Below are 24,644 nucleotides of genomic sequence, written 5' to 3' on the forward strand. Positions count from 1 at the left end.
GTATCTATACTCTTTTCCAAGTTGTAAATATAAATTACTAGAGTTCACTCTATAGATCACAGTCTTGGTCAGCTGTAGACTCCTGTTTAAGTCTCTTGAGCATATTTTAATGGAACACTGCAATTAGTATTGTAAATGTTTGTTTAGTAGGTCACAAAGAGGTTCAAAGGTTTGAAGGGTTGAATATTTAGTGTTTATTGGTAGCAGATGTATATATAGGGTATAGTCCACACTAGGAGCTAACTCCATTCTTACTTAAATACAATTCTCTAGTTTATGTCTGCTCCATGCCCGATCCTGTCTGCTCTGCGTGAAGGTCTCTTGTCACATGACTCTTTACATAAAACTGTGAGTAGTACTGTTCTCCGGTCCCTCATTAAACCTTGGCACATCAAACACCCTTATACTACACCTCCACCAAGCCTTTAGCAAGCATATTTACAGTACAATCTCTGGTTATGTGCTACTCCTTCGTTCCCCATCTGGGGCGAAATTCACCGAAGACCTTCGTGACGCCCTTGACCGGCGGGCAAAAACGGAGCTGGTGACTCCAGCGTCGGGGCCCGCTTATAAGCCCTAAATCTCCCGTCCCGAAAGGGCCAGCAGCGGAGTGACGCTGTACGCGTCATTTTCACCCGCTGCGGAAGTGGCGCGTCGGTTGACGTCGGGCAACATCATCAACGCCGCCCGGCGTTGGAGGGGGGTAGGGGAGGGGGGTAGGGGGGTAGGGGTGGGGGGGAGGGGGGGTGGGGGGGAAGGGGGGGTAGGGGGTAGGGGTAGGGGTAGAGGTAGGGGGGTAGGGGTAGGGGGCAGCAGCGTGCAGGGGGGACGACGGTGCGTTGGCCCCGGGCATCCATTGGATGGGGGCATCAGCAGATCTTCCTCAAGGCTCTCCTTCCTCCCAGCTGCCTTGTCTTTGTTTGTGAGAGAGAGAGAGAGAGAGAGGGAGATTGTGGGGACAGACAGAGAGAGAGAGAGACAGAGAGAGGGAGTCCCGTCCGCCCTCTGGCTGAGAGCAGGGCTTTGGTGAGTAGATTGCAATCTGCCTAAACCCAGGAATATTGCCTGGTTAGAATGCAGAGGGAAATGCTGGGATCCCGGGGTGGGAGATGTGTCTGGATTTGTCTATTTCTGCTTCAGCCTCTGCGATTTCAGGTCAGTTTCACAACAACAGGAAAAACGCGCGGAGAGAGAGGGAAAAACTTTTGGCAAAGTTTCTGGGTTCTGCCTTTATAATTCACAGCGCAGAAAGGGTTCTGCGCTGTGAATTATAAAGGCACCTTTTCTAATCCTGGGGAGAAACAACCTTTTGAAGAGTCTGAGGAAATAAGCAGGAATTTGGATTCATTCTGCCTCCCCACCCCCTTGGCCTCTTTCTCCTCCCTCCCCCTTTCTCCTCCCTCCCCCTTTCTCCTCCCTCCCTCTTTCTCCTCTCTCTCTCTCACATTCTCTTCATCCTGCCCTTTGTTCCAGAGCTATTTGATCCCCCTGTGCACTGGCACAGATTTACAGTGCGGTTTAGGTTCTGTGTTTACCCCAGGTGTGGGGGCGGGGAAAAGAGGGAGGGTTTGGCATTCCTCAGGGGCACTGCATTGAACCACCCCCACCCCCCTCCCAAATCATCCTCCATCTAACCTCATCCACGTGGTTTCACCTTTCACGGGTCACGTCGGCGGGACTTCGGCACATCCGGGCCGGTGAATAAAAAAGCTTAAAAAAACAATGGCATCCCGCCGGTGCCAGCCGTTCTCCGAGGCGGGCGGTGGGATTTGAAGAACGCTGTTTTATGGCGGGTGGGAGAATTTTTAACATGGCGGGAGCGGCAATATCGGCGCCGCCGGCCGATTCTCCGACCCTGCGTGGGGTTGGAGAATTTCGCCCCAGGTCTCTGATTTTATCAATTCTGAAGGTCTGGAGGCTTGTCAATTCTTCTAAGTCTTGTTCTGGTCACATTTTGAGAATGAGTGGTGGCCTAGGTTGCTTTGTTCAAGTTTTGGTGGTTTGATGTTGAACTCGTTGAACTCCTAGTAATATGTGGTCCGACAACATGGTTGTCTATCTTAGTTTGCTTTGCACTCCTTGGAGTTGAACCTTTCCTTATGAACAACCCATCTCTTTTGTTTGGACACCATAGGCTTGTCCCTTCCTTCCTCCCATTCCTTCACTCGATTCCTTCATAGTATGAACACTGTTTTCATTTTCTGTGGGGTCCGCCGCAGTGTATCTCTATTCTGTTTGAATTTTCTCCTTCATGATCTCAACCTGCACTTTGCCTTTCCTTGCTACACTATGTACGTTCCTGTGCCCTTGTATGACACCGAGCTGAAAGCCACTGCTCTCCTGTTCCAGCATTGTCTTGCTATTGTGAGTTTTTGCTGAAAATTGCAATTTCATTGCCACGATGTTCCCAGCTTGTGTGAAAACGCCCATTGTAGCCCAAGGTTCGATTGTTGGCCATTCTCATATGTGTCTGCTGCTTGAAGTATGGTGGTACTTATCTGAAGAGGAGGCTCTGCTATCTGCAAGGGAGTTCGACAAGCCGGCTCTGTGAAGAGTGAAGACAATACAGAACTGAAGTCCCAGTCACAAGTCTCTTCATTAATGGACCACATGAGAATTTGCAGTTCCCTGTGTAGCTGACGACAGAGATTGTTTTGACACCTTCTGCCATTTTGTGGAGGTTAAGGCCAACACAGGAATCTCTGCTCAAGAGAGAAATGTATTGGTTTCAGATGATGTACAATATTTCAAATATTTGCTTGTCTCTACACTGGAGTCATTCTGGGATCATGTCTATGAGTAGAATCCTCCACTAATCCTCCAGAGTAGTGTGGCTGTCGTTAATAGCCAGATGTTTCAACCATGATCCCTTATCGATTGGACTGTAACACATGCTCCTGTGTCAACTTTGAATTTGGTGAAGTGGCGGTTTATTGAGATGCCAGTTTTCCAAAAGGAGAATCTGCAAATCTTATCCCTGCCCAAGAGGCATAATGGGGCCTTTTTCTCAAGTGACACCTCAACCTCGTAGTCTGTTTTGGGGTCCTCTGCACATCTAGATAGTTTGTACATAATTGGAGACCAATCCTTTTCTCTCTTGTGCAGGAATTCCTCTGTTGCTCTTAACCTCCTCATAATGACCGAAGATACCTTAGCCTTACACAGCCTTCCAGAGTATCCCAGCCAGTTTCTGTTGCTACACTGCACAGAGATTGCTAGATGTCGCTCTTTTCTGAGGTCATTTGGTTCCACAACACTGAAACAGCCTCACACCATCTTGAGATCAGATTGGGTATTGTCTTCCTTGCCCTGCAGTCTCCTTTGGTCGCTTTATGTGTTGGACAATTCATGCTGCTCTTAAACTCACCTTGTAAAATGGATTGGTATTGTTGACAGATTTCAGACTGCCTATTTGGATGGCCTTTTTCTAAAATCAGATCTACTTTTGCATATATTATGTCCAAAACATCATAATCAGCCACTCTAACAACTATTCAGTCTCTATCAACTCTGGCTTAAGGTAATCATCATCACATTCTTCAGCCAACCTGCAAAATTAATTTATAAAAGAATCAATGGATATTCCAGGCTATTGGAACTGATTGTTGAATTTTGCTTCCTCTAATATCTAGGACTGGATTCTCACGTACCCAGCGGGGGTTCCTGGTGGGACAGAGTGGCGTGAACCACTCCGGCTTCGGTTTGCACCTTCAGGGGCTAGGCCGGCGTCGGAGTGGTTTGCACCCCGCTGGCTGGCGTGGAAGGCTTTGGCGCCACGCCAGCCGTGGCCAAAGGGACTCTGCCGGCCGGCAGAGTCCGCGCATACGCAGGAGCGTCAGCGGCTACTGACGCCATCCCCGTGCATGCTCAGGGGGGGTTCACCTACGCTTTGGCCATTGTGGAGGCTAACACGGCCAACGCGCAGGAAAAGAGTTCCCCCATGGCACAGGCCTGCCTGTAGATTGGTAGGCGCCAATCGCGGGCCAGGCCACCATGGGGGCACCCTCCGGGGCCAGATTGCCCTGCACCCACCCACCCCCAGGATCCTGGAGCCCGCCCACGTCGCCAGGTCCCGCCGGTAAGGGACCTAGCCTGATCTACGCTGGAGGGACTGGAAAAGAACCAGCGGGCCGGAGAATGCCGGGGGGGGGGGGCCGCTGCGAGCGGCCGCCGACTGGTGCAGTGTGATTCCCGACCCCACCAAATCTCCGGTGCTGGAGAATTCGGCGAACGGCGGCGGCGGCGGGATTCACGCCCCCCCCCACCCCCCCCCCCCCCCCCCCCCGGCGATTCTCCGACCCGGCAGGGGGTCAGAGAATCCTGCCCCTTGTTATTTCTTTGGTTAAAATAGGTGTTGGAGGATTTCAGAACATCTGATGATTCATTTATTCCTTGCCTTACAAACATGTCATTGGCAATCAGACCTACTGAGTACAGTAGCGTATTCACTTATTCAACATCTGTCCGTTTATCTAATCCTGAAGCTATCATGTAATTTAAAAATCTTTTTTGCCGAAGTCCCTAATTCTGTGCTTGGGATGGTTCCTGGATTAAATTGAACTGGTGGGGTTTATTTGTTATCCATGGTTGCTTTAACAAGGTCACAGAGAGTCCACACTGAGTAAAATAAGGACAACGTTTTATTCATATAAATGATATATACACTACCCTGTAGACCCCGACCAAGTTCCAAGTCGGTCGGTGCCTTACTAGCTGACTTTATTTACACTGGTTAATTAGGATATCCCAGCCCCAGTGGGGGAGTGTGTACTCCTCAAGGAGCATGGGGAAGATGGACATTCCCATCCCTTAGGTCTCGAGGGGGATATTAAAGTTGCCTTGGAGAGAGTGGAGAAGAGGTTTACAGGAATTATTCCAGGGATGAGAAACTTCAATTGTGAAGATAAATTGTTCTCCTTGGAGAAGAGAAGGCTCAGAGGAGATTTCATAAAGATTTTCCAATTCATGATGGGGCCGGACAGAGTTAATAGGGAGAATTCCCGCTTGCAAAAGGATGGAGAACGAGAGGGCGCACATTTTGTGATTTGTAAAATAAGTAAATGTGATGTTGGAAGAATACTTTCTCACACCAGTGAGTGGTTTGGGTCTGGAATTCACGGCCTGTAAGTGTGGTGGAGGCAGGTTCAATTGAGCCATTCAAGAGGGCATTAGATGATCGCTTCAACAGAAACAATGTGCAGGGATATGGGGAAAAGGCAGTGGAATGGCACCGTGTCATAATGCTCATCAGGAGAGCTGATGCAGACACGATGGGCTGAATAGTCTCCTTCTGTGCCATAATGATGCCGTGATTCTGTTGGGCTGGGTTGATCTACCTCCTACCAGACAATCTAGGCAGGCCTGACAGCATCTGTGGAGAGAAAAGGGAGCTAACGTTTCGAGTTTGGATGACCCTTTGTCGCCACAGATGCTGTCAGACCTGCTGAGATTATCCAGTATTTTCTGTTTTTGTTTCAGATTCCAGCATCCACAGGAATTTGCTTTTACCTCCTACCACTGCTTCTGATCGTTTGCGACCCTCACTTTCTCACAGCTGTTCTTCAGACTAGCTCCCTCATCTACACCGAGTTTGTGGTTTTACCTTTCGCCTTTTCTTGACTCCTGGACTTCAATGCTTTTCATCCTTTCATTCCGGTTCCACTCCTCACTCCTTTGCTAGTACACTGGATCCACAATGTGCACTGTTGATAGTTTGACTTGTTCCCCTTTACTTCTGTTGTCTTCTAGCTGTCTTCTAGCTGGATGAGGTTTACTTTAATCAATGAGTGACTTGGAGAATGTGGACGCGATTTGACTAAATGGGAACAAAGTCCCACAGCGAGCACGTTCAGCTGCTTGTTTCCCAGCACTCGCAAGGCAGGGCTACAAAATGCGACTCGCATTATATAAGGGGCCTCAATGGGGAATGTGCAGCCTAGGCCGTACATAGCTCCGATTTGTACACTGAGGAGCTCCACCCCCCCCCCCCCCCCCCCTCCCTGCAGCCCCCCCCCCCCAATGCCCGCACAGGGCGTTCCCAGCCAGATCGCACCCATGCAAAAAATGCCACCTTGGCAGTGCCAACCTGTCAGTGCCCCTGCCGGCTGGCAATGCTACCTGGGAACTGTGACAGGTTTTCACCCAGGTGGCACCAACTGTGCCAGGGTACCACCCTCCCCAAAGGCCATGCACCGGGGGCCTACGACTGCCAGGAGTGCTGTTCTGTCTGGTCCCCATTTGTGCTGCGATCCGGATAGATCCCAGGAGCAGGGTCTCCTGGCTTTTATTGGCCATGCTGCACTGTGGCAAGCTGTTTTTTTGGGCACCGCATGGCCATTGAATCGCATCTTGTACTAAATATTTCCTCTGCTTATGACCGGATTATGCCTCTCTTAGGGCGCAGTCTAATCAAGAAAAACAGAGTGCCGTTCTGGGTGGGATTAGAGGGGTAATTCTCGTTGTTTGTAGTGGCAGGAACAACCCCCCGCTACCTAACAGGACTTTGTGTTTTTTTGGTGGCTTGGTGGGAACTGCCCCCCCACCCTCCCTGAGACTGCACCCAATCACATTTCCTCCACTTTTCCACACCATTTTTAAATAGCACCCAGATCCATCAACCCCGGACTACTCCCCAATGCCCAAACTCACCTCTAAGGGGGTCCTCAAGCCACCCTACACAGGCAGGGCCCCAACGCAGGCAAAATGCCAGCTTGGCAATGCCAGGCTGCCACCCAGGTGGAACTGCCAGTGTGTGCGGTTGGCAGTGCCATGGTGCCACCCTGCCCAGAGGCCAACCACCCAGGTGCCTCCAATCCTCTGAGAGATCCCTCTCCGCCCCAAGTACCGTTCTGCCTGGTACCCATTTATGGGGACTAGTGCTAAATGGCGCTTGCCTGGGGTCTCCAAAGCAAAGGGATTAGATACCATGGCCATGGGTAGATCAGGTGAGTGCATATTAGAGAGAGACTAGCTTCTTAGTTGAATATGCAGACTTGCCAAATACGGATCTCGGCCACAATGGACGGGATCCAGATTGTGACGTCTTGCAAGATCCCGTTCAATCTTGGAAGGCGTGGTAAGCCGGGGACTGGGTGCGTCGCACCCCGGTTCAGCCGCCGCACGGTAGGTTGATTTTGCCCTTAATCTTTGTTGTATCTACCTGAACCCCCCTCTGTCCATTCACATGCATTATCTGCTCTGCACTTGAATCCACCCACTTCTATCTGTATCTTGTCCCCGAGGCCTATTTTACGTTGTTATGTCCTCCTCTTGTAATTACTCAGTTAGGCTTGGCATCTATTTTTTGGTCCAATTATACCAACCTGAAGCACTTTGGAACATGTTCCCATACAGCAAGTTCTAGCTGTAGACTACAGGCGACCTATTCCTCTCCCTGTGGAAAATTAAGAATGACCATGGTAATCACGTTTTCCAAGGCCCATTACAATAATTAGCATGGAGAAATGCACTTCAGATTGTGATCTTCATCCATGATATGGCATTTTGCAATGCTTTTAGTTATGGAAAACATAGATAATGTAATTATTTCACTGTTGTGGTGGCCGATCAGTTGCTTTTTAACAAGTTGAACAATACAATGGCTAAGGGGGAAAGTGGTTTCCGTGAGTTCCACAGCAGGTTTAAAAATCATTTACTGTACCTTTGCTGCTGTAAAGTAAAGTGTTGCAGTGGGATTTAATGGTGCAAAATCTGTGGAGCCTGCCATGTGAGTTAATCTAATAAAAAACCCTGTGCCAGCAGAAGTCGCTGGCTTCTGTGTGTGGACATTGCTACCTGTTTTCGAGCTTGACAGTTTTAGTATTGCACCACATTTTCTTTACAGCCCCTGTGCGTATATGTAGCGAAACACAGCTTAAGTTGCCACCTTAATATTCCATTAAAGAATAATCTCTTCGAGCAATGTAAGTGCTATTTTATTTTTAGTGGTTCAATCCTTTCGAACATCTGTTTCCATTGTAATTTAAACCAACTTTCTATGGAGTAATGTTGGATGTCACAAAAAATTCAAAGGTTGTGATTTCTGCAACCACTGAAATATTATTCAGCTCTACTGAATATTTTGAAGAGACATCAAAGCCAGCCTTCAATTTTTGATGTTTGAACTGACCCATTCTTTGCAGGCAGGATCAAACAGTTGGGAATTTTTTTTTGACAACTTGACAACTTGTTTTGTTCTGAACTTTTCACAAAAATCTCTTGATTTTCACAAGTTAAATTTTCGCTTGTTTTTTTTTAGTCTTGTTTCGCTTGCTTTTTATTTGAAGTGGCAAAGTATGGAAGTTTTCGTAAAAGTCTCTTTGGGAGCGGGACGTTTTTTCACCATATGGTTCACTTAAGGCTATCAAATGCAAATACAACCTGTGAATGACGAATACGAGAAGGCATTTTAAAGAAATGCAATTTGCTCGGTTGTCAGTAAAAAAAATGGCTTCTGTCTGACCGTGCATCTGGAAAAGCAAATGCACCCCACCAAGGCTTTTATTTTTTATTGTTGAGTGAGAATTCCTTCGCATGGGGAACGAGAATCAATGCAAACTTCCTGACTGACTCTGAACAAAGGAGAAAGCCAGATGGCAGAGCCAGGTGGCAACATGGGTTCACTAGTCTGAAAGGAAAAACAACATTACAACAGATTGAATGATCGAAGTAACACATCCTCCTTGATGCTAGCCAAGACAGACTGATTATTGTGTTCTTTAAATGCCCCGAATCGTGCCTTTTATCTTTTAGATAAAGCATGTTTCTGATATCAAGAGATTAAGATGCAAAAGTGCTTTTTATTTTACAGACAGGACTTGAAGTACATTTGAGAACATTTATCCTTTAAAAAATAAACCCCGCCAATAAACAAAGTGCTGAATTGCCCTGTTGTCAAGACTTTAGAAGGATAACCCAGTGCATTTGGAATGAGAAGATACATACTGGGTTCCAGATTTGTCTGCATGCTCTATTCCTGATTTCAGCCAGGTCCAGAGGATGTATATATGCAGGAAGGTGGAAAAATAAGACAGCAGGATGCTCCGTTATATTTGTTTATCCATCAGCTAAATGGTATTTTTGTTAAAGGCTTGTATATAGGCAGTTGGCCTGTTTAGTTGCTCAGAAATAATGGACCGTAACTTCCTGCTAATGGCGGGATGCCACCGGCCGGTGATTTCAATGGGGAAATGCGCGCACTTTCATGTGCTCGGATGATTCGTCTAACTTTCCTTTCTCTGTGGCAGCCTAGGACCTCCAGCACCCCACACAGCGCAGGCTTCAGCGTGGCGCATGAGGAGTGCAGCCTCACCCTCTTATGCTGAGGCCAGCTTGGGAATGGCCATTCAGATCAGGCATTTAAACAATAGTTTTAGTTAGAAAATAACCATAAGACCATAAGATCTTTATACATAGGAGCAGAATTAGGCCATTCGGCCATCGAGTCTGCTCCGCCATTCAATCATTGCTGATGTTTACTCATCCCCATTCTCCTGCCTTCTCCCCATAACCCCTGATCCCCTTATTAATCAAGAACCTATCTATCTCGGTCTTAAAGACACTCAGTGAATTGGCCTCCACAGCCTTCTGCGGCAAAGAGTTCCACAGATTCACCACCCTCTGGCTGAAGAAATTCCTCCTCACCTCTGTTTTAAAGGAATCGTCCCTTTAGTCGGAGATGGTGTCCTCTGTTTCTAGTTTTTCCTACAAGTGGAAACATCCTCTCCATGTCCACTCTATCCAGGCCTTGCAGTATCCTGTAAGTTTCAATAAGATCTCCCCTCATCCTTCTGAACTCTAACGAGTACAGACCCAGAGTCCTCAACCATTCCTCATACGACAAATTCTTCATTCCAGGGATCATTCTTGTGAACCTCCTCTGCACCCTTTCCAAGGCCAGCACATCCTTCCTTAGATACGGGGCCCAGAACTGCTCACAATAATCCAAATGGGGTTTGAACAAAGCTTTATACAGTCTCAGAAGTACCTCCCTGTTCTTGTATTCTAGCACTCTTGACATGAGTGCTAACATTGCATTTGGCTTCTTAACTGCCGACTGAACCTGCACATTAACCTTAAGAGAATCATGAACATCTCCCAAGTCCCTTTGTGCTTCTGCTTTCCAAAGCATTTCATCATTTAGAAAATAGTCTGTGCCCAAACTCCTCCTTCCAAAGTGCATAACCTCACACTTTTCCATTGTAATTAATTTGCCACTTCATTGCCCACTCTCCTAGCTTGTCCAAATCCTTCTGTAGCCCCCTTGCTTCCTCAATGCTACCTGTCCCTGTACCAACCTTTGTATCATCTGCAAACTTAGCAACAGTACTTTCAGTTCCTTTTTCCAGATCATTAATGTATATCGTGAAAAGCTGTGGTCCCAGCACAGACCACTGAGGCACACCATTAGTCACCGGCTGCCAGCCTGAAAAAGACCACTTTATCCCCACTCTCTGCCTTCTGCCAGTCAGCCAATCCTCTATCCATGCCAGAATCTTACCCTTAACACCATGGGCTTTTAACTTATTTAACAGTCTCCTATGCGGCACCTTGACAAAGGCTTTCTGGAAATCTAAATAAATCACGTCCACTGGTTCTCCTTTGTCAAGCTTCCTTGTTACTTCCTGAAAGAAGTCTAACAGATTTGTCAGACATGACCTCCCTTTGACAAAGCCATGCTGACTCAGTCCTATTTTATCATGCACTTCCAAGTACTTCACAATCTCATCATTAACAACAGACTCTAAAATCTTATCAATGACCAAAGTCAGGCTAACCGGCCTATAATTTCCCGTCCTCTGTCTCCCTCCCTTCTTAAACAGTGGTGTTACATTAGCCACTTTCCAGCCCTCTGGGACTCTTCCTGCATCCAGTGATTTCTGAAAGATGCCTCCACAATTTCCTCAGCTATCTCTTTTAGGATCCTGGGGCGTAGTCCATCTGTTCTAGGAGATTTATCCGCCTTCAGACCTTTCAGTTTCCCTCGAACCTTCTCCTTAGTAATGGTCACTGCACTCACCTCTGCCCCCTGGTTCTTCTGGAGCTCTTGTATCCCACTCGTGTCTTCCACCGTGAAGACTGATGCAAAGTAACTATTCAGTTTGTCTGTCATTTCTTTGTTTCCTGTTATTACTTCTCCAGCTACATTTTCCAGTGGTTCAATGTCTATTTTTGCCTCTCTCTCATCTTTTATATATTGGAAAAAACTCTTTCTATCTTCCTTTATATTACTAGCTAGCTTGCACTCATACTTCATCTTCTCCCCCCAGTCCTCTGGCTTCCCACTAATCCTCGCCACTTTGTATGCTTTTTCTTTAGCTCTTATGCTGTCCTTGACATTCCTCGTCAGCCATGGATGCCTTGTTCAGGTAGGTTTTTTTTGCTTTTTCTTTTAAACAAGCATTAATTGTTGTTAATTATTTTAAAGTAATTTTACATTTTTTTTATGATTCAAGGTGATGATTTACAAGTGAACACAGGTTTGGTGATTTGTTTTAAATCTGTGAAACTATTTATATCTGCACTATATTATTATATAACTTTACATGTGGCATACTTAAAAATGTTTCTATGTTTTAATTTAGATTATGGTCATAAGATTTTTAAATTGCCCCAGGGTTTTTTGCTGTCACTTTCTTTGTAACATTTGATTTTTAAAAATTTGTGTTTATGGAATCACTGCAGTGCAGAAGAAAACTATTTGGCCCATCAACTCTGCACTGACACTCCGAAAAAGCACCCTACCCAGGTCCATGCCCCTATCACCAGACCTCACCTAACCTTTGGACACTAAGGGGCAACTTGACATGACCCATCCACTCAACTTACACTTCTTTGGACTGTGGGAGAAAACCAAAGCACCTGGAAGAAATGGCGGCAGCATGGTGGCACAGTGGTTGGCACTGTTGCTTCACAGTGCCAGGGATCTGGGTTCAATTCTGGCATTGGGTGACTGTTTGTGTGGAGTTTTACATTCTCCCCATGTTCTGCGTGGGTTTCCTCTGGGTGCTCTGGTTTCATCCCACAGTCCAAAGATGTATAGGTTAGGTGGATTGGCCATGCTAAGTTGTCCCTTAGTGTGGAGTGATGTACAGGTTTGATTCCGGGAATCGAGCGGGGGAGTGGATCTAGGTAGGGTACTCTTTCAGAGACTGGTCGCAGGCTTGATGAGCTGAATGGCCTCTTTCTGCATTGTAGAAATTCTGTGGTTCTATTCCATGGTTCTAGGAAACTCATGCAGACATGGGGAGAATGTACAAACACCACACAGTCACCCAAGGTTCAAATTGAACTTGGGTCCCCAGTGTTATGAGGCAGCAGTGCTAACCAGTGTTCCGCACTGATACGCATGTTAAATATGTATTTGCCTTGTTTACTTCAATTATCTTATTCATTTATAATTATCTCAATTAAATGTTGTGTTCTGATGTTTCTGTAAGTCATTTTTAGAAGTTTGTAAAGATGAAGGTAAAACATTTATTGATAAAATTAATTTTATAAATACAAAACTTTGAAACCAGTTAACATTTAACTTAGCGTTTAACTTTATCGGCTGAACAATTACATAAAACCACTTCAACATAGAACATAGAACATAGAACAGTACAGCACAGAACAGGCCCTTCGGCCCTCGATGTTGTGCCGAGCCATGATCACCCTACTCAAACCCACGTATCCACCCTATACCCGTAACCCAACAACCCCCCCTTAACCTTACACTACGGGCAATTTAGCATGGCCAATCCACCTAACCCGCACATCTTTGGACTGTGGGAGGAAACCGGAGCACCCGGAGGAAACCCACGCACACACGGGGAGGACGTGCAGACTCCACACAGACAGTGACCCAGCCGGGAATCGAACCTGGGACCCTGGAGCTGTGAAGCATTGATGCTAACCACCATGCTACCGTGAGGCCCCTAACAAATTCGGAGTGTCAGTGCAGAGTTGATGGGCCAAATAGTTTTCTTCTGCACTGCAGTGATTCCATAAACACAAATTTTTAAAAATTCAACTTTTACAAATTTCTTGCAATAAAATATATGTTCTCACTTAAACACAACGGTTCTGTCCATTTGTAAAGGGGAGGGAGGGAAGGGGGAAGGGGAGGGAGGGACAAGGGGAGGGAGGGAGGGCGGGAAGAGGGGAGGAGGAAGAGGGGAGAAGGGAAGGGTTTTAGCAATTTTTAATTGACAAACTCAAAATTCGAAAGCTGCAGCTGCCGTAGTGCAGTATCCTGGCACACATTTCTTCTGGCATCATTTCAGGATGTCCTTTGTGTCATTTGAGTGTTCCTTTAAGAAAGGTTTTCTCTTCCCACATGACTTGTAGCATGGCTTTAGAGATGTAATTTGTGGGTGGAGCTGGGCTGTGGCTTTCAGGTGAGAGGGGGTTTAGTGTTTGGGTTTCAGTTTTGGTTTGTTGCTTTGAACTACAGAAGAGAATCAGTGTTTCCCTGTTTCCATTTTAAAGCTGTTCAATGGAACTGAATGCACATTGGGTGTGGCAAACTGCCTTGGTAACTTTAAAGGTAGAGTTGCTTTCCGGAAGGAGTTTTGAATCTGCTGTTTGGAGGCTGGATCAGAATCTCAGGGAAAGAATCAGTCCCGTTCAAGTGAAATGACATTGTGCTGGACCTCGCCCTTGAAAGGATTTTTGGTTTATAGGATTTTGTATTGAATTGGAACAGCTACAAGGGGGAATTCATAAAGAGTTATATACATAGATTATTGCAGCTGTTGTGTTTTCTTTATGTTTGTAATTGATAACAAATTCTTGCTATGTTTTTTATATGTTAACTCCAATCTTATAATAAACTTTGCTTTGATAAAAGAGCCTAGGAAGTCTGATGAATCACACCTGATGAAGTGAAGGCTCTTGTGCTCATCCGAGCCAAATTTAATGTAAAACTTACAGGTCAGGTGAACTTCATAATACACTTTGGAGTTTCTAAACCCTGGTCATAACACTTTGACAGTACGCTCTTCGGGGTGGCTGATTGAATCGCTGCAATACTTGCCAGACAGATAGTTCACATTAGCTTACAGCAGGCTTACATATATCAACTAAGGCATCAAACTTTGTTGAACCATTAGAAGTAATCACTGAGGCTTGTAAGGACACGTAAACAACTCAGCTGAAAATACATTGCAAAGTCCAAAAGTATTTTAGCTCTAAGTCAGCTGGGAGGGCAGGCATGCTAACATTAGTCTCCTTGAAGGAGTCAATAGCACCATATCAAGGCCATAATCATATGAAACAAACTCCGCTGGGCCGCCCATATGCTTAGGATGTCAGAGTCCCGACTGCCAAAGCAAATCTTCTCCCAGCTCAAGGAAGGATCCCAAACGAGGAGGACACCTTGAAAACGTGCTTCAAGAAATGGAAAATAGACGTCAATTCCTGGGAGACCTTTGCTCAGCAGAGACCTACTTGGAGGAACCTCCTGATTGAAGGGTCACAATTCTTCGGTAACACCCAACGGCAAGAGGAGGCCTGAAAAGGAGTCCGAGAAAGGAATACTCGTGATTTAGCGTCCAAGATCCGATCCCACCTTTTGGAAACTCCTGCCAAGTGAGTGATTGAAGATGCAGCTCATCAATCACATGAGGACCCACAGAACATGTGACCAGCAACACAGAGTACCTTAGATGGACAATCATACTCGTCAGCAAGTGATCACTGAATTCTATCCATTATGGTTAATTTAATGGAAGAACATCCTCATGTCAAACTAAAGTTTAAAAAAATTATTCTTTCACCTTCTGTGACTGCAAACTCACTTTATAAAGTAAAGTACCCTTTTAATGGAATTAACGGCCCCATGAAAAACCAAAGTTGAAAAAGAAAATTTTCCTTTCATTTTATTTGCATTTTAAACATATTTATAAATACTAAACACGAATAATATAAACGTTAACCTACCAAAAAAATGACTTCCAATGTCTCCTGCCTCTACTGGACTGAAAATTTTTCATGTAAATAAAAAGGTGGGAAAAAACTCACCAAAATCCGGGTAAGTAGCCCAAGTTAGCGTTGCAGCTGGATTTTTTATTCAACAGCGCAGAGCTTTAAGCAATCAAAAAAATCGACTGGGCGTTTAAACGCTGTGCACTTCCAGCACGCATACCTGAATGGCTGCACTTCCGGGTCGTCATGCCGTCCATGTGCGGTGCTCCAGCGATTTAAGTCGTGAATGATGCAGGACGTTATGGGCCAATCAGTGCAAAGTTAGAGAGGTTGAAATCAGAAAATAAAATAACGTGTGAAATAATAACACTTTTCGCTTTACTATGAGCAATTAAATTAATTATTTACTGTGATGCCTTATCAGGTGGCAACTTTAAGTTCTAGTTTTAGACTGGCCTTTTATATTGGCTTTGAAATTCCTTCCGCGAGATCGATCGCAGTGTTTTATTTCTCCTACAACCAGACCACTCAATGAACCCTGATACAATTGTTAAAATTGTATCCTACGATTCTGGTAGAACTGTTAGTTGACAAGCACTAACTTACTTGAAAGCCTTAACTACCCCACCTCTGGCTATGTAAGTTAACAAAGGACAAATAAAAGGTATAGGATATAACTGTAGTCAATGCTCCTTAGCATCCACGTTGACGGATACCTGTTACAAGGGGTGCAGAAAGGTCATCAATGAAAAGTAAATCAATGAGTCTCCTATTTTCTTTCACATTTCTGTGACATGCAAGAGGAAATCAATGGAATACAACGTAATGTGGAATTGCCATGTATTTCTCAAACTGGAATCTGTATTCTGAAGCAGAATGTTGTGCAAGCTGGAAATGCGAAAGGAAATACAACATTTTCAGCGGGTCAGACAGCACCTGTGGAGAGAGAAACAAAAGTTAACGTTTCAGATTGATTACCTTTCATCAAATTTCAAATCTTAAATCTTGTGTTTGCTGCTGCGACTTGTGTGACTGACTTACTGATTTATACGTTTCTGTTTTGCCGCCGTGTGTTTCCGAATCAAAAAATTGATATTCCTGCGGTGTAGTCTATTTCCCAGCTGCTTCAGGATTGAACGTCCCACAACTTGTGCTAAATGGCAACTATTCAACTGCGGCAGGCACAAACACATTGCAAGACACTGATTGAAAGACATTCCTCGCTCTCTTGTAGGACAAAATGGTTTATTGTAAGTGACAGCCTCAGCTAATAGATAGGGCCAGGTATGGCTGCATGTGCTCGCCTCTGTCAAGGAGATGGTTCTGGACATCGCTGGAGCAGCCGTCATTGAATTTGTGACCAGTTACATGGCTGAAATCATCAATATTCTTTCCTAATCCACGGCATGCGGACATAGCCCCTGAAACTGAGAATCCAGCCTTTAGTTTCTGGCATGGAGAATTCCGCCATATTTTCTTCCACCAGAGCTGAATTTCACCAGTTTTACAATCCCCTTGTGGTGGTGGAGCGGATGCAATTCAGTGTCCCACGCCATGCACATTTATACATGGTGTGGAATACAAGGGATTCACAGGGAATTGGGCCGCCATCTTGAATGGGCTGCCTGATAGCCATGCCCTGCGGCCTTGCACCGTAAAATAGCCGCTACCACACCCCCCACTGCAAATCGGCCAGACCCGCCCCCTCTAGGACATATGTAATGGTGTGGGGGGGTGGGGGGGGGGGGCAGTGACCCTTGTAATAGAGGCACCTGTCCCAGGGACCTCGGTAACAGGGGGACCCCCAGACGGGCCCCCTGCCTAAAGGAAATCCCTCCACAGCGTCCCCCCACACACTGACCCCCCCCCCCCCCATCTATTCCAAGAAAAGGAACCCCTGTTTGGAAGCTAGAGAGCAGTCCAGATGGGGGCAATGGGAAGCATTATAGCTGTAATACTTACCTTGCAGCTCCATATATCCATTTCTCAAAGGCTTGTTAATAAAACCTTGTTGTGTTCACTAATGGAGTCTCTGAGAGTGCACCAGTACTTAATGCCAGTGGACTGATTCCATTTTTATTACTGTCCAGTATCTTGCTGTGTCCCATGGTCTTCATTCGTTATTTTATTGGGAGGAAATTTAATCATTCTATTCTGAGGTCTTCTATTGTTCTACCAGTAAATATGTCTCGTGAGGGTATAGTAACAGTGACCGTTAGCCCTTTCCTGTAAAGCTTACGTCAATTTAAAGTACCATAGGTTGACCATAAAATAAGACCATTTTTGCTGAGATTAATTCCAACAGTGGGTTGCTATTCTGTCCCCAAGGGCTTATACCTTGAGAGGTTCCACTCTACATGAAGCTTGGCTGACCAGGAGTCTTTCCCGCTCTTGCTGCCAGCCATTGATGTGTTCGGAAGGATTTGTAGGTTGATACACTCAACCTGTTTGACCATGTTTTAATCTCACCGGGTGTTGTCTGGAAGGATCTAAGTGCAAATGTGTTTCATACAAGAGGGACTTGGGGCAGCACGGTGGCGCAGTGGTTAGCACTGATGTCTCATGGCACGAGGTTCCAGGTTCGATCCTGGCTCTGGGTCACTGTCCGTGAGTTGTTTTCACATTCTTCCCGTGTTTGCGTGGATTTCGCCCTCACAACTCAAAGATGGGTAGGTTAGGTGGATTGGCCGTGCTAAATTACCCCTTAATTGGAAGAAATGAACTCTAAATTTATCGAAAAAAACAACAAGGACTTGAATTGGTTTGTTTTTCTTCAAATGGAAATGGGTTGCAATCTTCAGCTCGAGTTGGCAATATTTCCTCAATAATCTGTGGTCTGGGGCAAGGGGAGGAAACAACAATCATTTTGATTTATAGCCATCATATAATTCTGTGTAAGGCCCTCTTGATCTGCGGGCCCTGGTGAATAAGTGGCGGCATGTAGGGAAGAGATGTCTCCTATGGCACCTGACTGTAAGAACCTTTAATCTGGCCTCTTGCGTGTCTTCTGTATATAATGAGAAAAATGAAACTATTCTCCTCTGGAAAGCATTGTCTATAGTGCTGAGCTGTAATTTGAGCAGTGCTAAATAAAAATTGCCTGCAAAACTATTGACTTAACACATAGCTATGTTCGGTATGAGTGGTGATCTGTCCAATGGCCTCTGCTTATTTCTCGTTGTGCTGCATGTTTCTCTTCAGTTGCTCACAGGAGCCTCCCATTTCCCACTTCAATGAGTGATGGGCACTATGACTATGGAAAAGAATACATGAGGTGGCTTCCTCTTGCATTCTTCATGTGTGCTCAAAGAAAGTGTTCCCTTTGTAGCCACCTAAGATGGACACTGGGCTAACAAAATGGAGAACTGCTAAGACTGTAGGGAGAAAACAGTTTAGCCAGGACAAGCAGTCTGCAAAGGCTAATTAGCATTCTGCACGTAGCGAAACTAGTTTATGGCCAGGTGGAAGATCTCAACCAAAGGTGTAAATAGCAAAACGCTTTGCATAGTAATGAGGCAATCCAGATCTGGGCACACACAATAGCAACATTTGGGTTTGAATGGATACTTTGAGTGGACGCCCAGACGAAACGGCACCAGAAGTATCCATCACAAAAGACCCTAGAGACCGCCCCACCCATCGAGAAGAGACCCTCAGATTGGGGGATTTGTAAGACATCGATTGGGAAATGATCCAATCGATACATGGCAGGTAAAGGCCCGCACCGAAAAGGCACGGACATTGGGGGCCCTATAAAGATAGACCCCGCACATGGTTCTGTCTGTTGACTCCGGCTCAGGTCTGTTTTGCTCCGGCCTCGCTGTCTGTTGTTACTCCGGCTTGCTGTTTCGACTCCGACTCCAGCCTCCAGATCCTGTCTTCCATCACCAGCCGTTGAGCACCAGCCATCGTTCAGTAAGTGCCAAAACGACGCTCGCTACGTGAACCCGGCACTACTTATACAGTATTCGACTATTAGTGAACAGAAGGTGCAGCCCAGAAAGGAACAAAGGCCTTGTCCCCTGACCTTGCTGGTTCCTACTTAGATAAGTATTTAGTCGTTTAATAGTAGAAATAAGTATTAGTCTTTAGCGTGTGCATGCGTATTTATTATATTTGTATAATAAATATTGATCGTTTGAACTTACTGATCGGTGTATAGTTTTATTACTTTGAACCTGACCTTGAAATACTTGTGAGGTGTCTAGATACGGCACCTGGCGACTCCGAGCTGAAAATACACACACAGAGCTGTAGCAGTGTTAAGCACACGGCCTTTAAACGGAGGCGTGTTAATACACTCCAATAAACGCGTAATACACTCAAGTAAAACGTGCAACATTTAGTGGCGACATCCTGACGGGACACGGTTACAAGTGGCACCCCCACTCCGTCGAGGACCCTGAAATTTGAATTAGAAATCTGGTAAAGAAAAAGGAAAGAAATCACAAGTATTCAAGGTGTTCAAACGAATAAACGTAATTCGGAAGCGTGTTTAGTGCATGCGTACTAACAGGGTTGAAAGGAAAACCTGAAAGCATTTTTGTTGCGACAAACTTTCGGTAGTTTTGTGAACGGAACATAGCGTAAGCCTTACCCGTTTCGTGAGACATAACCTCAACACCCCCTGTTCCAAATTAAAGTGAGTCAGAGAAAATGGCCATGCAGGCAATGGAATGCCTCATGAACCCAGAACGGTTTGTGGTCGCAGCGACCAGCAGTAGCCGAGTAGGTCAGTGTCCCGTGTGGGAGCTGGAACTCCGCAAGTATCTGCAAGGAAAGGGATGGCCCCTTTGGAAAGAATTCTGTATGAATGAGGAGACAGGTCCCGGAAGTATAGGACATACTTGGTGGGAGAACCTCTCTCAAATTCATAAGAAAACCCTTAGTAAAGCACGCAAGCCGATGGCAATCGTGTCCTGTTTGGCACAATTGCGAGGCACAGAGGAGGTCGTTCAGACGCTCCGGGCAGAATTAGAGGAGAGAAATAGGATGAGTAAAGTGGATGTCAGGGACATCGAGAAAGAAAATATGGATCTTAGAGGGAAGTTGGCAGAGAAAGGTAGAGAGGTGGATGATGCCAAGAGGGCACATCAGTCTTGTCTAGCCCATCTCAGCAGTTCCCAGACCCAGTACGAAAAGGCCTATCAGGACATGCAACGTGCCGTCCTGATAAGAGAAGAATCAGAGAAGCAGGTAGAGGCTTTGCAGAGGCAATGCTCTGACCTAAAGGCAGCTTTAAGAGCACTCCATGCTGCCACCACAGAACAAAGACAGAGTACAGTAGACCATGCAAAATGCAGGAAGCAGATTGCGGAGCTGCAATCGCTGCTTTCAGTGCAGAATGGGTTCCAAAGCACCTTTGGAACGCAGTTAGATGAGGAGAATGCCCCAGACTGGAAGGAATTAAGCGAAACAGCGCAGCGTTATGTTCAGGGAACATGTGCACCAGCAGCGCAGCAGAAAAGACAAGCACCCCAACCCCCCACAGATCAGATAGTTACCGCACCAATGAATCCAGTCACCACCCAAAGAAAAGCGACCACAGAAGGCGCACCCGATATGACCTACACCACCCCCTTAACTGTAACCCAACTCAGGGACACGTGTGAGAAGATCACTCCGTTTCTCCCCACCGCAGACCCCCACCAATTTTTCGCAAAATTAAAGCAACAGGCAACCATGTACGGCCTGCACGAGAGAGAGCAGGTTAAGCTCACAGTTCTGAGTTTAGACCAATTGGTAGTAGCAGCCCTCCCCGACCCACAGAACGTTGGCGGAGGCACCCTAGAGGAAATGCACACCTCCATTTTAGATGCCATAGGGTATAATCGAGGTGACCCAGTAGAAGGACTTAACAAGTGCCGACAGAAGAAAACCGAGCACCCCACAGCATTCGCAGGAAGGCTGTGGATCCATTTTAACGCAGTTTTTGGCGATTTAAATAGAGCCCATTTGAACCGTGAAAATATGGTTAAATGGACGCGCACCATAATTTCCCATGCCACAGATGCAGGACAGAGCGCTTGCAACAGCTATGACCCCTCAGAGGAGGCCCATAATGAGAAGTGGGTCCTGAAAAGACTGTCCCGCGCTTGGGAGCAATCAGTTCAGGGCAGAGGCAAAGTGAAGTCCCCAGAAGAGGCTCAGGCTGCAGCGGACATTCAGACAGTGAGAGCGCACCAAAACCCCGCATGGGTGAATGAAGGAAAGAACAGCCCTCCACAGAAGTCGCAGGAATGCTACAACTGTGGCCAGTTAGGACATTGGGCTAAGGAATGTAATGCACCCCAAAGATCACAGAGAGGCCAGCAGACAGGCACTCTGAATAGGAATAAAGCCAAACCAATCCATAGTATAGGGATACAGTCAGGACAGACCAATGTGGACGGGACGGACTGACGGTGTTCGGGCTCCCCCACTTGGGTCTGTGACACTCTTTGGGATCAATCCGGAAGACCGATAGTCACAGCTAAGGTTAGAGGGAAGCCCATAGAGTTACTTTGGGACACAGGAGGGTCCCGCACCACGATTAATTCCACCACCACGGCACAGGCAGACACGTGGCCGACCACCTCCACCATCACACTTAGCGGTTTCACAGGACATTCGCAGCAGGGACACATTACAGCACCCGTAGCAATCCAGCTAGGGAACATTTCCACCAAACACCCCGTTGTTCTAGTAAATCTTCCCCGGACAGCAGAACACATCCTGGGGATAGATTTTATGAATGCCCATAGCCTGTCGTTCGACCCAGTGAACCAGTGTGTCTGGCGAATGGCAAGATCGGACAGAGCACCCGCTACCCTCACAGTAGGAGAGTACGCCAATCGAATTAGCGCAGTAGGCGACTATTCATTTGACCTAATGACACTAAACACGGACAGACAAGTAAAGGCAGTATTACACAAACACAGGACAGCATTTGCCAGTCACCGGCACGACTGCGGCAGAATGACTGGACAAATTCACGATACCGGACCTGACCCCCGACCACAGAAACAATACAGATTTCCCCTAGAAGCAGAGGGAGAAATAGAGAAGATAATAGGCAGCTTATTGGAGCAAGGGACACTTAGAACAGTAGCCTCCACCAATAATGCTCCTATTTGGCCAGTGAGAAAGCCCGACGGATCATGGCGTCTGACCATTGATTATCGGGAGCTCAATAAAGTAACCCCAGCAGTAGCCCCCATGGTAGCAACAAGTCCCGAGACCATGCTCAAACAGGGACTCAACTCCAAATTTTTCACGGTATTGGACATTAGCAACGGCTTCTGGTCAATCCCATTGGCAAAGGCGTGCCAGTACAAATTTGCCTTCACCTTCAAAACACAGCAGTATACGTGGACATGCCTTCCACAAGGATTCCACAATTCCCCCTCCATTTTCCACCGACAGCTGGCGAATGGTCTAGAAAAATTTTCCCGCCCCGAATGTCTGGTACAGTATGTAGACGACCTACTACTGCAGACAGACACAAAGGCAGAGCACATTACGCTTCTGGCCGAGCTCCTGGAACTTTTAACCTCAATTGGCTGTAAAGTTAACCCAAGAAAGGCCCAGATACAGTCATCACGCACGGCAAACGCGAGATCGAATTCAAAAGAATTGATTCGATTGTCAAATTGCCCCTTCCCCAGAATGTTTCAGCCCTCCGGTCGTTCTTAGGACTGGTTGGTTATTGTCGGAACCACATCGACGGATTCGCGACAAAGGCAGCCCCACTCTCAGACCTCCTTAAGAAAGGAAGCCCCTGGGAATGGCTTCCGCAGCATACAGAGGCTGTGGAGGAGTTAAAGAGAGCCCTTAGCGCAGCACCCGCGCTACAAGTCCCAGACCACCTTTCCCCCTATGCAATAGAGGTAGCGAGCACAGATCTGACCCTCTCGGCCGTGTTACTTCAGGAACGGCACAAGCAGCTAAGACCAGTGGCTTATGCCTCCTGACTTTTAGACCCAGTGGAACAAGGATTTTCAGCCTGCGAGAGGCACCTCCTAGCAGTTTTCTGGGCAGTTCAGTACTTCTCGTACATTACCGGACTCAACCCCATCACTATTTTGACCGAGCACACCCCCACACAGTTACTCCTAGACGGTCGACTGAAGGACGGTTCAGTTAGCCAGATTAGGGCAGCTAGGTGGACACTACTCTTACAAGGACGGGACATTACGGTTAAACGGACACGCACACACACATATTTAGCCGACAACCTCCAATACCCAGGACAGCCCCATGACTGTGAAATTGTAGCACCCCTACACAACACAGGACCCTTCACAGCGAAGACACCCCCCAGGAAGATAGGGAACCCAAGACAAAGCCCCCAACACACAGACACGTGTGGACCACTACGGATATACGTGGACGGTTCATCCACGGTTTTAGAAGGTGAGCGTATCACGGGATGCGGCATCTATGTCGAGGACGCGCAGGGTCGCGCACTTGAAGAAATAGCGTTAAAATTGCCAGGTCACTTTGGCGCGCAGGCAGCAGAGCTCGCGGCCATAGCATACATAGTGGACCACCCCGATTCTTTCCCCAGCCCGGCGGACATATATTCGGACAGTCTATATGTCTGCAATAGTTTGACAGATTTTCTACCCCTGTGGAGGACACGAGGTTTTGTCTCCGCAGATGGGAAACCCCTTCCATCAGCCCCTTTACTCCGCCACATTTTAGATAAAGCGAAGGACAGAACCTTCGGCATCATAAAAGTTAGAAGCCACCATAGGTCATCCCCCCCTGGGAATGTAAAAGCCGACCCACTGGCTAAGGCAGGTTCCAGGCGAGGACACTTGTGGACACCCCCAGCTAGTGCACCAGCTAGCGCCCCTGTGAGCGCAGTTCAAGTCTCACAGACCGATATCAAGGATTTAGCTGAAGCACAGAAGCAGGATGAGGATCTCAGGGAGATTTTTAAAGGCAACTTTGTGCCTCAGTTTGACAAATTTAGACACGCACTGACCACACATGAGGGTGTGATCATCAAGGACCAGCTTTATGTGGTCCCGCAGCAGGACAGGAATCAAATGATTGCTTTGTTCCATGACGGGCATGGACATCAAGGAATCGACACGACCACGAGGCACCTCAGGCAGCTCTGTTGGTGGCCTAACCTAAGGACAGATGTAACTCACTACATCGAGAATTGCCTTATTTGCGCCCACAATAACCCGGAGAGGTATTCTAAAAAGGCACAGCTTCGGCACACTCGACCAGTTAATGGCCCCTGGACAAACCTCCAGATCGACTTTATAGGACCATTGCCCCCTTGCAGGAATGGCTATAAATACGTTCTGGTGGTAATCGATACCTTTACCAAATGGGTAGAGGCATTCCCCTCCAGAACGAATACAGCTAAGACAGCTGCAAAGATTCTGACCCACCACATCTTCACGAGATGGGGTTTACCCAGAAGTATAGATTCGAACCAGGGATCTCACTTCACAGGACGTGTCATGAAGAATGTCCTGACTATATTCGGCATCAAACAAAACTTTCATATTGCGTATCACCCACAGTCCAGCGGGATTGTAGAGCGCATGAATCGGACCCTAAAATCCACACTTAGAAAAATGGTTCAAGAGAACAACTCAACATGGGATTCAGTGCTCCCATTTGCACTCATGTTCATCAGAAATACTGTTTCAACTTCCACAGGATACACACCACACACACTCATGACCGGACGCCCTATGAAAGGTACAGAATTCCTTTTAGGACTGGACATG

Source organism: Scyliorhinus canicula, chromosome 11 (assembly GCF_902713615.1).
Source record: "Scyliorhinus canicula chromosome 11, sScyCan1.1, whole genome shotgun sequence".
NCBI lineage: Eukaryota > Metazoa > Chordata > Chondrichthyes > Carcharhiniformes > Scyliorhinidae > Scyliorhinus > Scyliorhinus canicula.